We start from the raw sequence: 12,976 nt of genomic DNA, 5'->3' as shown, positions 1-12,976 counted from the left end.
TACTCTCGAGGGGGTCGTAATGAGCAACGTGGGGCTCCATCCTGAATGCTCGATCGTTTTCCTTACACTCTGTCTCCTGGTTAGGGACGGAGATTGAATTTTTTTCCTTTACTTAATGGATTTCCCATACGTAGATACAACTTTAGAAAGGTCTTCACACTAATTATACATGACTATCAACTGTATACTGGCTCAACATTCAACCTGTTGTCGCTTTTAGATGACACTTGAAAGCAGATCAAATGGCACTCCTTCCTGAAAAGGTGTTTCAAAGTGTAGCTTGCTTTTCACTATAAAAGTACAGCATTACTCAGTATAGGTTCCAATGAAGCATACCAAGAATCGTGTTATCCCCTGTTAATTACTTCATGTCCATTTTATTGTTACTAAGGATTGAAGGGTCTGCAGTGTAATGCGAATACCATTGCTTACGCGATTTAAAATTGTATTCTACGTTGAATTGTCACGTTCTAGTGCATGGTTTCATAAATAACGACTGAATCGTACACGATACTTGCTAAATACCAAATAATATTTTCTGCATATGATGAAAACCATTCATTAATGTCAGACGTATACATGGCATTTTCAGAATTGTTATAATACTAAAAGTTACATTCTATCGCAAAAGCCTTTCCAAAACATAGTATTATACTGCGTTTGATTATTCACCATGCTAAACAATAAAGCTAGGCCTATATACGTACCACCCAATTATTTTAATTTGGTGCTATACTGTAAACGAATAGTCCGTTGCCATGTCTAACCGCTCCTACGCTGCCCAAATTGGGTAATTAGTGAATAATTGGCTGTACCGAAGTAGCAACCTTTCGCCTATACAGACTTATACGCAAGTTAGGCTCGGCAAAGGTATATATGTGTCGTGAATGAATCGTATATATCTGCCCTAACAGGTGATATTACCTTTGAAGCGATTCATCTTTCAAAATTAAACTGACCTTGTCAATGCATTTAACATTTAGAATGGTAGAGATGATACAAGTTCATATATAGCAACTTAATAAAACCGAGAAATGTTATGCTACAAACCAATCAAGTTCTGAAAGACTGCAAGGCAAATTGTACTCCTTCTCTCAAATTGGTAATTGTTTTAGTGCTTTCACCTATAACTCATGCTTTTCCAAACCTCTCATGTATCTCCTCTCGCCTCAAATTAGCAAGTGATTGGACTAATCGCAATAATATATTTCGCCCCCAATATCTTACGTGCAACTTCGGGTTCGGTAAAGGTACGTATGTTTTGCCAGTAAAATAGCGAAACAATTTTATTGTCAGTAGTTCTAGTCGTATTGATCATTTTTCAACATTCGACACTGTGGTCATTAGCTATCGCATCGAAGTATTCCCCAATATCGTTCGAATACATTCTTTTAAAAAAAACACCGTAGTATCAGGCCATAGGTCATCCATCTAAAGGACACCATTATAGCAATTAAAATAATATTCGTAAGTGTGTGTGGAGGGTGGGGAGGGGGCGTGTGTGTTTGCAGAGGAACAGAGAACCTTACAAATATTTGACACAATTAAGATATTTTAATGGAATATTTGGCCCCCGGTACAATAAGGCACCACTGTTGAGTGTTATTTCACCATTAGCGCAACGTAATAATTCACTTTCAAGTTTTATGAAGCGACTTTAATTTAATTTGCGTGAGGAAACATAAACATGAAACGATCCAATTGTGTACAAGGATGCAATTAAACAAACGTATAACGTCTATTATGTAAAATATGTCTCTGCATCATGTATACACATGTATGACATAAGCTTGTCTATCTTAAAGTCTGCCTCATGAAGAAGTTGGTACCTCCATTTGCTATGTTTGATTAGTTTCACCAAATAGCATAACATTCTTACCAAGTCAATGGTTTTGTTGTCAAGTCCTAACCTTTAACACTAGTCGTAGTAGAAAGGAAATATATTAACGTCTTCGGTAGATATATTAAACTAACGTTTCCTCAGTACAGACGAAACCAAATTTGAAAAGTAATTTCACCAAAGCCAAAGAAAGCTTGGAAGTTAATATTTCGCATGCACCACACTTTCAACCCAGATCAATGCAAGACGACCAAAAAATGCAATTGAACTCACCAGTTATCTTATGGCCCCTTCAAAATCTCTATTTTATGCTAAATCGGTCAAATAAATAACTGTCTCTGACGTCTATTCACGCAAAGGATTGTTTTTATCTTACTGAAAAGTCCATAGATTTTATTCAGTGCCTGCTTAGTGAATAGCCTAACGTCAACAAAATATTTTGACCAAATCATAATAGCCTAAGTGTAAATAAAGAGATTAACGTAAGTGAACAGGTGGTATTGATAGCACATGGGGATTCTTGTATTTTTAAGTTATGGGGAAATTCCATGAATTTTAGGCATATGACGCCATCCAAAATCATTCCGAAAGGCATTCCAAAGATTCATTACACAAAATACGGCAGGGAAAATGTATTGAAAGTTGCTTAAAAGAGTAAAAGGTAAGTTTGTGCCTTATGTCTTAAATCTCAAGATAACCTAACAGCTATATCAAACCTCCTATCCAAAAAAAAATGTTAATGAGCTATAGGGAAGATTAAAGTCAAGTACGGGACTAATATGTCTAAAAAAGAGTGTCTTTATAACAAGTAGTCTGCAAATTTACTCGGCATGATATGAGTAATGTTGGTAACACCTTCCTCTGGGTCTGGTTGAGAACGATCTAAATGACATTTGGATTTATTTTGAACAAGCTGCCTGTCTCTTGATTATGAATTATTACGACTAGTATTTATTTGTGTTAATTTCACTAATGTTCAATCAGAGAATAGCTGTTGTGGTTTGCTGTTGTGGTCAAGATTGTTAAATCATCGTAAGCGTATACAACCAAATCAGATCGGAAGAAAAAGCTAAATGAAGCCTCAACGAGCCATTATACTGTAATGGGTCAACAGAAAAAATCCAATTACTAAAAGAATTCGGCCACTGGAAAATCTAGAGGCCTTTCTGGTACTGATCAGCAGCCAACAGCCAACAGCCAGCAGCCAACAAATGTATATTTCTGTACTATCACTATTCGAAATTTGCAATGGTCAAGAAAAAAAGTAACTATTAACAACAATACTTATCAAAAACATAATTTTTGTAGTTCTGGTGGCAGCATTTCACTTATTTAAGTTTGATTGATGACAATTTTAACGCTTATATGTGTCGACCAGTGGATACATTGGCATCACCTCTATATTAATAAATGAAAATTAATATCTCACTGGAAATGAAAAGGAAGAAATTGAAACAAGTTTTTTAGTTGTTAATATCAATTTGCGTTTTATCACTTTGCCTTAACGACCTAATCTTCTAAAGACACAAAAAACAGATTGAATTCTTGTTAAAGCATTTTGCTACTTGGTGATCTGTTTCTATTACTCTGAAAAAAAAAGCGAGCGTAATCGATTGGGCAATAAATATTACCATACATTTTCACTAAATGACCCAAAAGGATCTTCTGACCATTGAAACTGTTTGCTTGCTCATCAAAATTTTCTGCAGCTTTAGGTCAAAATCACATCCGCATAACATATTGTACCAAAAAAAGATATTATTTTACTTTAATTTGGTGATATTGTGTAAATGCATCTGCATGGCAACAACAGAGTTACTAAATGAAACTGGCAAACTGGTTGTCATTGCAAAAAGGGATCTTTTGCTGTGATTGAAGAACAGCTACTTAATTTCTGATGATCCACAAAGCCTGGCAAGATAGGTAAGAGTTTATTGCCCAATACAACGAAACAGGTTAAGCAGATTAAGGTTTATGTGTGCTCATTTATTGAAGTATTAGCAGGATAAACCGTCTATTAAGTAATTTAACTCAAAAGGTTGTCTTTACATGTTACGATTATCGTGTTGGCTTTGATAAAGTTTTGGAAAGTCATATCAAAGGATAAATTCCTGAATTGGAATACGGAAAAACTTTCCTAATCATCTTTTTCAACGTTAACGCGTAAGCAACTTTTTGAACATATTCTTGGATGGGAAGTAATCATAAGTTACAGAAACCTATATTGGTCGAAAATGCATGACGTCACTACCACACTATTCACAGTATACTATACTTGAGCACCCAGTTGGGACAACGTTTTAGAAACAACAATTTCCTGCCATAATTCAGAGAACTTGTATGGACAGTATGAGCAGGGAGTTGTTCCCTGGTATGAACACAATGAATATCCTGTTTCTCTCGGATAAAGCTAAGGAACTGTTCATATATAGTGTCAGTACGAGTGACTTGAATCATGATATAACAGGCAAGTATAGAGTGGTATTAGCAGTGGAAATGAGGCTAACGAACATTAATATATATATAAATATATATATCTATATATATATTTATATATAGATATATATATATAATTAGATATATATATATATTTAGATATATACACATACATATACACGCACACACATATATATATTTATATATAGATTTATATTTATAGATATAGATATATATTTATATTTATATATATATATATATTTATATATATAGATATATATTTATATATAGATATATATATATTTAGATATATATATATTTAGATATATATATATATATACATACATATACATACATATCTATATATTCGGGTTCGTCTAGTTACGTATGGGTCTACGTAAGTTGTATACAATTAAACAACCTCTTAAAATTAAGACTGCAACTAAGCAATGGGTGATAAGTAACTCCACTTTAGATGAAGAATTTAATATAACTTATTACCGTCGAGTTTGATGAATATTTTGCTTGTAATAGTGAATCACGTTAGAATTAGTAGGCCTATAGTTTTCTGATTCGTAGGCGTGAAGGTTGGAATATGATATTGCGAGTTTTGGGAGGGCCTCATTAAACGGCTGTGTCACGACTCTAGTTATTCATAGAATATACAAAACTGATATAGAAAGATGAATGAAGGTGTCAAAAACCGTCCCGAAAGAAAGAAAGAATAGTAAACAGAATGTGTAAATATATGGGTATATTTTATAATATGTACCCTACTAGCAATAGCTGTACAGTCGATACGAACAGTGAGACAACATGTCTGCCTCATTAGGAGAATTCAAGAAGGAAGTTCACAATTATTTTGAGTCATTCTTAGCGCATAGTCAAGGGTTATGTTTAATTTTGTTGGTAATATTATTCCTATAACGCAGTCACATGTGTATATGTGAGATTCTCTACCCAATCGAGTATTGGACGTTGAAGCATCTAACACTGAATATATATATATATCGATTAGTCATCTGGTTGGAACAATTTCATATATGCTTATACTACTGGATACTGTCAACCCCTTTCATGCTTCAAAGCACTGATTCTGTCAGTATGAACAATTACTAACCTTTATTTGATAGAAACAAGACATTTATACTGCTCGCACTGTCAATACGAGTGCTTTGAAGTCCAGAAATAAGTGTCCTAACTGGGTGGATTTTTTCCTAACTTTATTTAATTATATCAGTGTTGACAGCATACCCCTCCCAAACCCAACCTAACATGCTAAATAGATTTTAAAGAAAATACACCAAAGTCGAAGCTGCCCTTGTACAAGTGTTTTGTTGTTGTTAAAACATGATTGTTTTGTTTCATTTTCCTCGATGTCTGGGTATAGGTTTAAGTTGAAAGTACTTTAGTAGCACTTTAGGATATATGAACTTGCTCACATATATACAGCTCACAAGCTCTAACATACAAATCATCTCTTTATAGCCAATAGCCTAAATGTAAACCCAATGATACAGAAATAGCGAAAGATAAACATTTAGTCATATAGTTTTTCGTGCACTCATCTGTGACTACTAGCTGAGCTAGTTAACGCTCCAACTCGTTCTTTGTTGGTGTTACGAAATATGCCGAACTCCAATCAATTTAGAGACCCCTTTTATCAATTAACGTCTATTTACGTCTTAACTATGTAGTAACGTTTGGCTTATAGCATTTAAGGGGTTGTGGTATTAAGAGTTGACGTCACACTTTTTCTTTATTTTTAAAAGCAAACATAACCAACTTGATCGATTCTCCAGCAGGTTTTTCACACCATGATGTCGTTAAATAGAACTATAAAAAGATAAATCGATGAATATCAATGCAAACCGCATATATGAGCAAAATTATTGATTTCTAGGTTTATTAAGAGAGACTGTTCTAGTGTGACCAGGGATGCCGGTGCTAATTAAGTAGCTTATGCGGAAAAAAGTAGATTTGACCTAAAAACCGTACACATGGGGAAGGACCTGGTTGAAGAAACCCCGTAAAAGGCGCCTCATCGGGGGTTTCCGCCGTTGGTTCACTTAAGTGTAAAAAGATCGCTTGCAATCAGAATTTCTAGACTATAAGATAACTGGTGTGAAATATGCAGTTGTTTCCATTCCTGTCTTCAGAATCCATGGTTTACTGTTTATGATTTTGGAGAAATTCAGTGTACAAACTCTGAATTCAATGTAAGCTATTATGGTCACGTTTTCAGTCTGTCATAACTTTGTGAAAAGGATTAAAATAAACAATTTCATATATATATATATATATATATATATATATATATATATATATATATATATATATATATATATATTAATGTTCGTTAGCCTCATTTCCACTGCTAATACCACTCTATACTTGCCTGTTATATCATGATTCAAGTCACTCGTACTGACACTATATATGAACAGTTCCTTAGCTTTATCCGAGAAAAATATATATATATATATTTCCAATTAGTTTTGGAATAAATCTATTGTGTTTTGCTCACGTTTCGAATAGCTATATATAACAAGTAATCAAGTTATTAAACAATATAGTAACAAGTAACTTCATTTAATAAAATATTGCTGATTGATATAGCCATCGCGTTTGTATGTTGCGCGCTTCCGTTTTACGTAAGATCTTGATCTTTTGATGGTGATTATGACATGGCTATGAGTTGACTTTTGTAAAGTACGGCACACTTTTTTGGCACGCTATCAAAGGTTAAAGTTAGTTGTTTTTTATTTGTTAACAATGTATGTTGTTAAAAGAACCACGAAAAGAAATAATTCGCCTACAGATATTAGCTAATAATATAGACGTCAGATGATTGTTCTTACCATCGTTGTTGTAAATAATAAACATGCATCGAAGAAATTATGAACAAGAACAAGTAAGATGATAAAAGGTCTCGAAATTTATGTCAGATTTACAAATGACTTATCTGTGCGTGGTACTTACAGTTTACCGTAGTGGAAGTAGTCAAATCCCCGATGGTAGTCACGCTTTACAGTAGTGAAATTATACATACAAACTATGCACTTAACACCTGGACAAAAAATACATTATGGCTACCACTATGGAAAGCCAAACACACAAAAAACTTACTAACTACATTCTTTAGACAGTAATGGAATTGTGTATTTAAAATCACGAACTAAATAATCTCCTAAACTACACAGCAATAGATGATGTCTTCCACTATCGAAAAATAAACCAAACATACGAACTACCTTCTTTAGTATAGTGACATTATATATAACAAATATTCACTAAACACCCTCCTAAACTACAAACCAATACGTATGATGGCTTCCACTATCGAAATATAAAACCCGGTTTAATCCCCCCCCCCCCCCCCTTTAGGATAACATAATACATGGCTTCCAATCACTTCTGTGATTTGTTGTTTAAAAGTCAATGCGAAAGAAAAAGTGCTAAACTTAAATTTAATAGATGAACAGAAATTATGGTATATCATTTTGTTGTTGTGACAGATGCCACTAATTTAACAGATTGCGGATTGACAAATTTTTACTTTCTAAACGATAGCCTATGTATAAGATCACCGTGAGAGTGAATTAAATATAACAAAAATACTACATCAAATATCATCACTTTGTTTGCCGTACGCTATACTGCTTGCCTGTTAAACGAATGTGAGAGCAACCAATTTTGAACCAGCAGTTAAGATCCGAAGCGATTTCCGTGACGTGCTGTGAATTTTGAACGCGTCGAAAATCATTAAGGTCACCATGATACGGAGAATATAGGAAGTCCTAGTAAATATGATCACCGGAAATGTCTTCTCCATGTTAATATTTATTTTACAGAACTGTTTCTCGTTGAAATATTTAGCTGATATTTCACTTCCTTGAAGGTTTAACGTTTCCCGTCAATGAAAATGTCATTCAATTTGGACGCCTATGCATACCTAATATAAACGCTTTAACGTATGTTAATTACATTTCTTTGTAGGGCATTTCACAATTCCAAATGCTTTAGAACAAAAGGAATGCATTGACTATGTATCTTTGAAATTGCTGTGTATTCTACTTCATAGCCAGGAGTCACTGTTTCATCTTGAATGATAAGTTAAAATTACAGAGTGTGGGGGAATATGGGGGGGGGGGGGGGTGAGTAGGCGTTTTGCATATATGATATAAGGAGGTTATCTATAAAATATATATATATATATATATATATATATATATATATGTATGTATGTATATATATATATATATGTATGTATATATATATATATATATATATATATATATATATATACAGTGGAATTACGCCTACAGTGGAATTACGATCTTCCTTACTGGTTTCGAACCTCTGGACATACAAGCAGCGTCCATAGCCTAGTGGTTAGGGTGTCCGCGTACAGAGCGGGAGGCCCGTGGTTCGAATCCCGGTGGAGGCTGAAAGTTTTTTCACTGTTCTTGATTTTCCAACTCATTACGACTTTCATTTATATATATTCATTTGCCTTTGTCGTTTACCTCCATTGTATTAACATAATATATATATATATATACATATATATATATACTTAACTATAAGATTTTTAATATTGACAGTTTTGTAAAAACAGCAACGGTGATGCCATGAGTTAATATTTCAGACGTTCATTATCTAATTTGGTCGAGAAAAACTAGCAAAAGAAGCTAAAAAGCTATATAAACAGTTGTGGTGAATACCGAGTATCAAATAGCATTGGAAGCAAAAATGATTTATTGTCTGTCGCGTAAATACTATATGCTAACCTCGAGCTATTTAGAAGTTAAAACACACAAAAAAAGAGCAAATAACGCAACACAAACAAACAAATTTATATTAAAAACATAGTTTCTATCTCTTGATAAATAATACTATAATAATGTAATAGGAACAAACACTAATTATTACGAAAGATAAAAATCAGAAGACAAATTAATTAACAGTTTAATTAATTTAATTAAGTTGTGTTGTAGAGTGAAAGAAAATTAAACAGGTTGATAAAGGTCAGTACCAAATCAAGCTGTCAATAGATCCGTTAGACAAAACACAGAACATCCTAACGCCCACCATATGTTTTATGAGACACACGGATATATATCTATACATACACAAATTATTATCAAGCCACGTCGCTCATGACTTACAAAAGCGCCCTCATATCAAACAACTCTCTCATTCCTAATGTAAGAACCCGTTTGCATCTCACTATATAACATGCGTTTGATAATCGTTCGAACTTAGCGTTTAGGTTTCAGCAGGTTGCTTTTAAAGTCAACTGAAATTACTTTTTCATTACAACTGTTGACAGATCACCAAAGTTCGTGTAAACCACGGGAGCCTTTTTATGCAAGTTGCTACTCGTGAATTCAATTCGTTTCATTTTTCTTTTCCGTACAGCATTTTTTTTTTTCATGAGCGACTTGAAAAGGAGAAAAAGTTCAATCATAAATCATTTGTGATCGTGCTTGTGAGGAGGTGCTAACCACCAGCTGGATCAAGGAGGCAAGCTTTACGTGTAAGTTAAAACAATTTTTTCTTTCAATTTTTAACTTATACTAATTCCGTGCCTTCGGATTCGGAAAATTTCAAATATAAGAGGAAACAGTACGTCACGATTCGTATGCTTACATCAGTTCAATTATAAAATTTCAAAATGTTTACTGAAATTCACTGAAAATGCTTCCTTTTAATATTTTCCCCCCGTTATCACAACTCGTTATTGTTTTCAGTTAATTCTGAATATTACGGTCGAAAAATGTGTCATTTTATGACAATCATGTATGACACTGCAATAATTCGAATCAATGCCATAACATGCAATATGGCACAATTTTTTTTTTTAATTTTGTGGAGGATTTTGAGGAAATTATTAAGTTATCTTCTATTGGCTTCATATAAGGTTTGGTCCAGTGTGGTTTTCTTTTTCTTTTTTTTGCTTTAGCGGATACTTTCGAACAATTATGACGGCCAATATTAGAAATGCCAACAGAATCAGCATTGAAGTGTAGAGACACATATTATAAGAATTTGTGCAGTTAAACGTGGAGTATATTCAATGGTTGTAGTAAATTGGTGAATTGACACAGTCATAAGAAATACGCTTTTCCCCGTTCTTTACCACAAAGGACAGTTTGAAAAAGGAAAAGGGAGATTTGACCACTCGATATGTTTCATGTGACAGATGCTTTATCTTGACAGAAGTCACCAAAAATAGAGACTGGGCTCAAAAAACAAAACTACTTGTTCCATTTTCAATACCTTTTTTCTTTACATGAGAATTTTACCTTTTTTTTAAATTTTCTGGCGGTGTTACTTCACTTGCGTATCGCGAGTCCAATCGTATATACAGTACATGATTAGGGTGGTGAGCGATCAACTGTTTGTATATACATTCATGACCAAACATATTGCTAGGCATCTAAACATAGTGTCATTACGAACTTGAAAAGGTATTACCGGCTGGCTGCAATATAGTCTTGGCAGAAGACGTGTTTTTTTGTGGGTTTTCCCCTTCTTCACTACTTCTTTGTTGTTTGGTTATGGGTGTGGTTATAGGCTTTTTCAGACAGTGTTTGGATTTTGTTCATGGTCAGAGGGGCACAGTGGGGCAGTATGGCGTCATAGATGTGACATGGTTTTTCGTGGAAGGTTTCATCCATGTGAGCCAGTTCTTGCGGCGTTAAAAGTGACTTCAGATTGAGCCGGAAGTTCTCAGTTTGCAGAGACACGATGTTGGGTGATATATGGTGATAGGATGTTGTTCAGGGGCTGGTGAACCTATGGGTGGTTCGTCCGTTTATACGTTGGTGGGATTTAACGTTTGATCGCGTTTGGAAGGATAGGGTATGAGGGAATGGTTCATATTTTCTTCTATTCTGTGTATAGGGATATGTTTTGAGTGCGTTATGCTGATTTGAGCCGCGACGTTTTGGTTCCGTTCAGTAGATCACCTAAGAAGTACTCTTTATATTTGAAGAGGACGTATTTATAGTATGACCTTAGAAAGAAATCTGAGAAGCCTTTTCTAGATATTTATATAGATATAACTAATGCAATGTCGTTACGATGTTTATTTCTGCATGGAGCTATTACATAACAGTCCTATGATTTATGTGAAACATTATGAAGAGCTAGAAACTCGTCCAACTCGTTTCAATGGCCAATCAATTGCGCCGACAATAATAGGTTAAAGTGATTGATATTTGTACAACATATTAATGGCCATTAGTCATACACAAACTAGATCACCATACACAGAGAACGTCTACAACCAGCTTATGCGTAAATGCAATAGCAAAACACCGTAGCGATATCCAAATTAACCCAAACTCGATATCCAGGTACGTTTCTACCTCCAACCTTTAACTATTTCCCCCTTTGAGTATCATGTTGTTCGTGCTTCTTCTTCACTTATGGCTAAGTGATCGTGATATTATTAGCAGAGGACTAACATTTTCGTCGATAAAAATCGACACGCTGATTGTTTTACCCATTCCCTTTGTGTATGTTAAGGAAATGATGTATTAGACGGTTCGTAATTGTGATTATACGAAAGGCAAATGGAAAGTCAGCTTATTTCACACAAAAAACCCATCACCCTTAGGCTTACGGAAAGTCCATGACAGTCAAGAGTTCAGTGAGTGCAATATGTCCATTAAACTGATTTATTCGAATGCATCAGCGTATTCCCCACATCCCAAGAGAAAGAATCCTCTAAACCAAGTATAAGGAAACGCCCTTACATTCCTTCGATCAATCGAAGGTGCTGGAAAGGGTACTGATCAAATATGCTCAAAATTCAAGCATGTTGTAGCAACTCATTCAGCATTGCATCATAAAAATGATCACTGTCTAGGACTACTTTGAAAGCTCATTAACCCCAGGAAGAAAAACAAATGTATAAGATTTCTATGTACTTTTTAAAGAGTGATAAAGACTGTTTTGAAAACTGCCATCTACTACAAAAAGCCTGTCTGTAGGTAAATATATACAACTCAGGAGCGCCTGACGTTCGATCAAAGCAAAATCTCCCTTTCATATTACTTCTCCTTTTTGTGTGTGTCTATTTTGCTCTATTCGTTGCTCATTTTGCCAAGTTAACGCATATCTGTCCATATATGTCTCGAAATGTATGTATGTATGTATGTATTTTAGATCCACCTGCAAGCAGGAACTCGCGAAGAAGCCATCATTGGCTTATCAAAGCCGCAAGCTGACCGAAGTCAGTCTCTTACATTCATATTTAACGTCCATGATTATGAATTGTCATTGTCAACAACTCTGTAACTGGACGACAAACATTAATCTTGGAGTGACTCGAACTCGGGACCTTATGATTGAAAGGCACCGGCGTTAACCACTGAACTAACACTCATTGATGTGTTCTTAGTTTGTTTATGTTTCAGTTAGCATCTAAAAAAGATCCTGCTAGAATCGAAGCGTCTCGCCCTCTAACTATTATATATATTTAAAGAAAAAATTAGCAAGTAATGCTTACGTTTCAGTCACCTAATTTGATGAGATTTAAGAAAGCTAAATCGATATACAACGTGTACACTCCTCAATCCAAACACATATAAATGCACTTTAGGAGTACACACTGCTAATCTTGAAAGATATGAAGAGCATACCATTATTTGAAATGTGAATTGTTCCAAATTGATTCGAACACGG

The 12,976-nt window shown here is 34.5% G+C and overlaps 1 protein-coding gene and 1 long non-coding RNA gene across 3 annotated transcripts in view; one reads left to right on the top strand and one right to left on the bottom strand.

The window, feature by feature from the left end:
- The window catches only part of LOC139969646 (uncharacterized), a 335,050-nt gene that overhangs the window by 158,074 nt on the left and 164,000 nt on the right, over positions 1 to 12,976 (bottom strand). The window lies entirely within an intron of this gene.
- The window catches only part of LOC139969643 (uncharacterized), a 60,183-nt gene that overhangs the window by 19,584 nt on the left and 27,623 nt on the right, over positions 1 to 12,976 (top strand). The window contains exon 2 of one of the 2 annotated variants that reach the window (XM_071974778.1): positions 9,701 to 9,818. The gene's annotated coding sequence lies outside the window, so the exon portion shown is untranslated. Of the gene's footprint in view, positions 1 to 9,498; positions 9,819 to 12,976 lie in introns of those variants that run through there. The other variant, XM_071974779.1, reaches the window with a different exon arrangement.

The sequence above is a fragment of the Apostichopus japonicus genome, chromosome 7, assembly GCF_037975245.1.
Source record: "Apostichopus japonicus isolate 1M-3 chromosome 7, ASM3797524v1, whole genome shotgun sequence".
In the NCBI taxonomy this organism is placed as follows: domain Eukaryota; kingdom Metazoa; phylum Echinodermata; class Holothuroidea; order Aspidochirotida; family Stichopodidae; genus Apostichopus; species Apostichopus japonicus.
The sequence above is the reverse complement of the archived record's forward strand: the minus strand, read 5'-3'. Positions and strand labels throughout refer to the sequence as shown.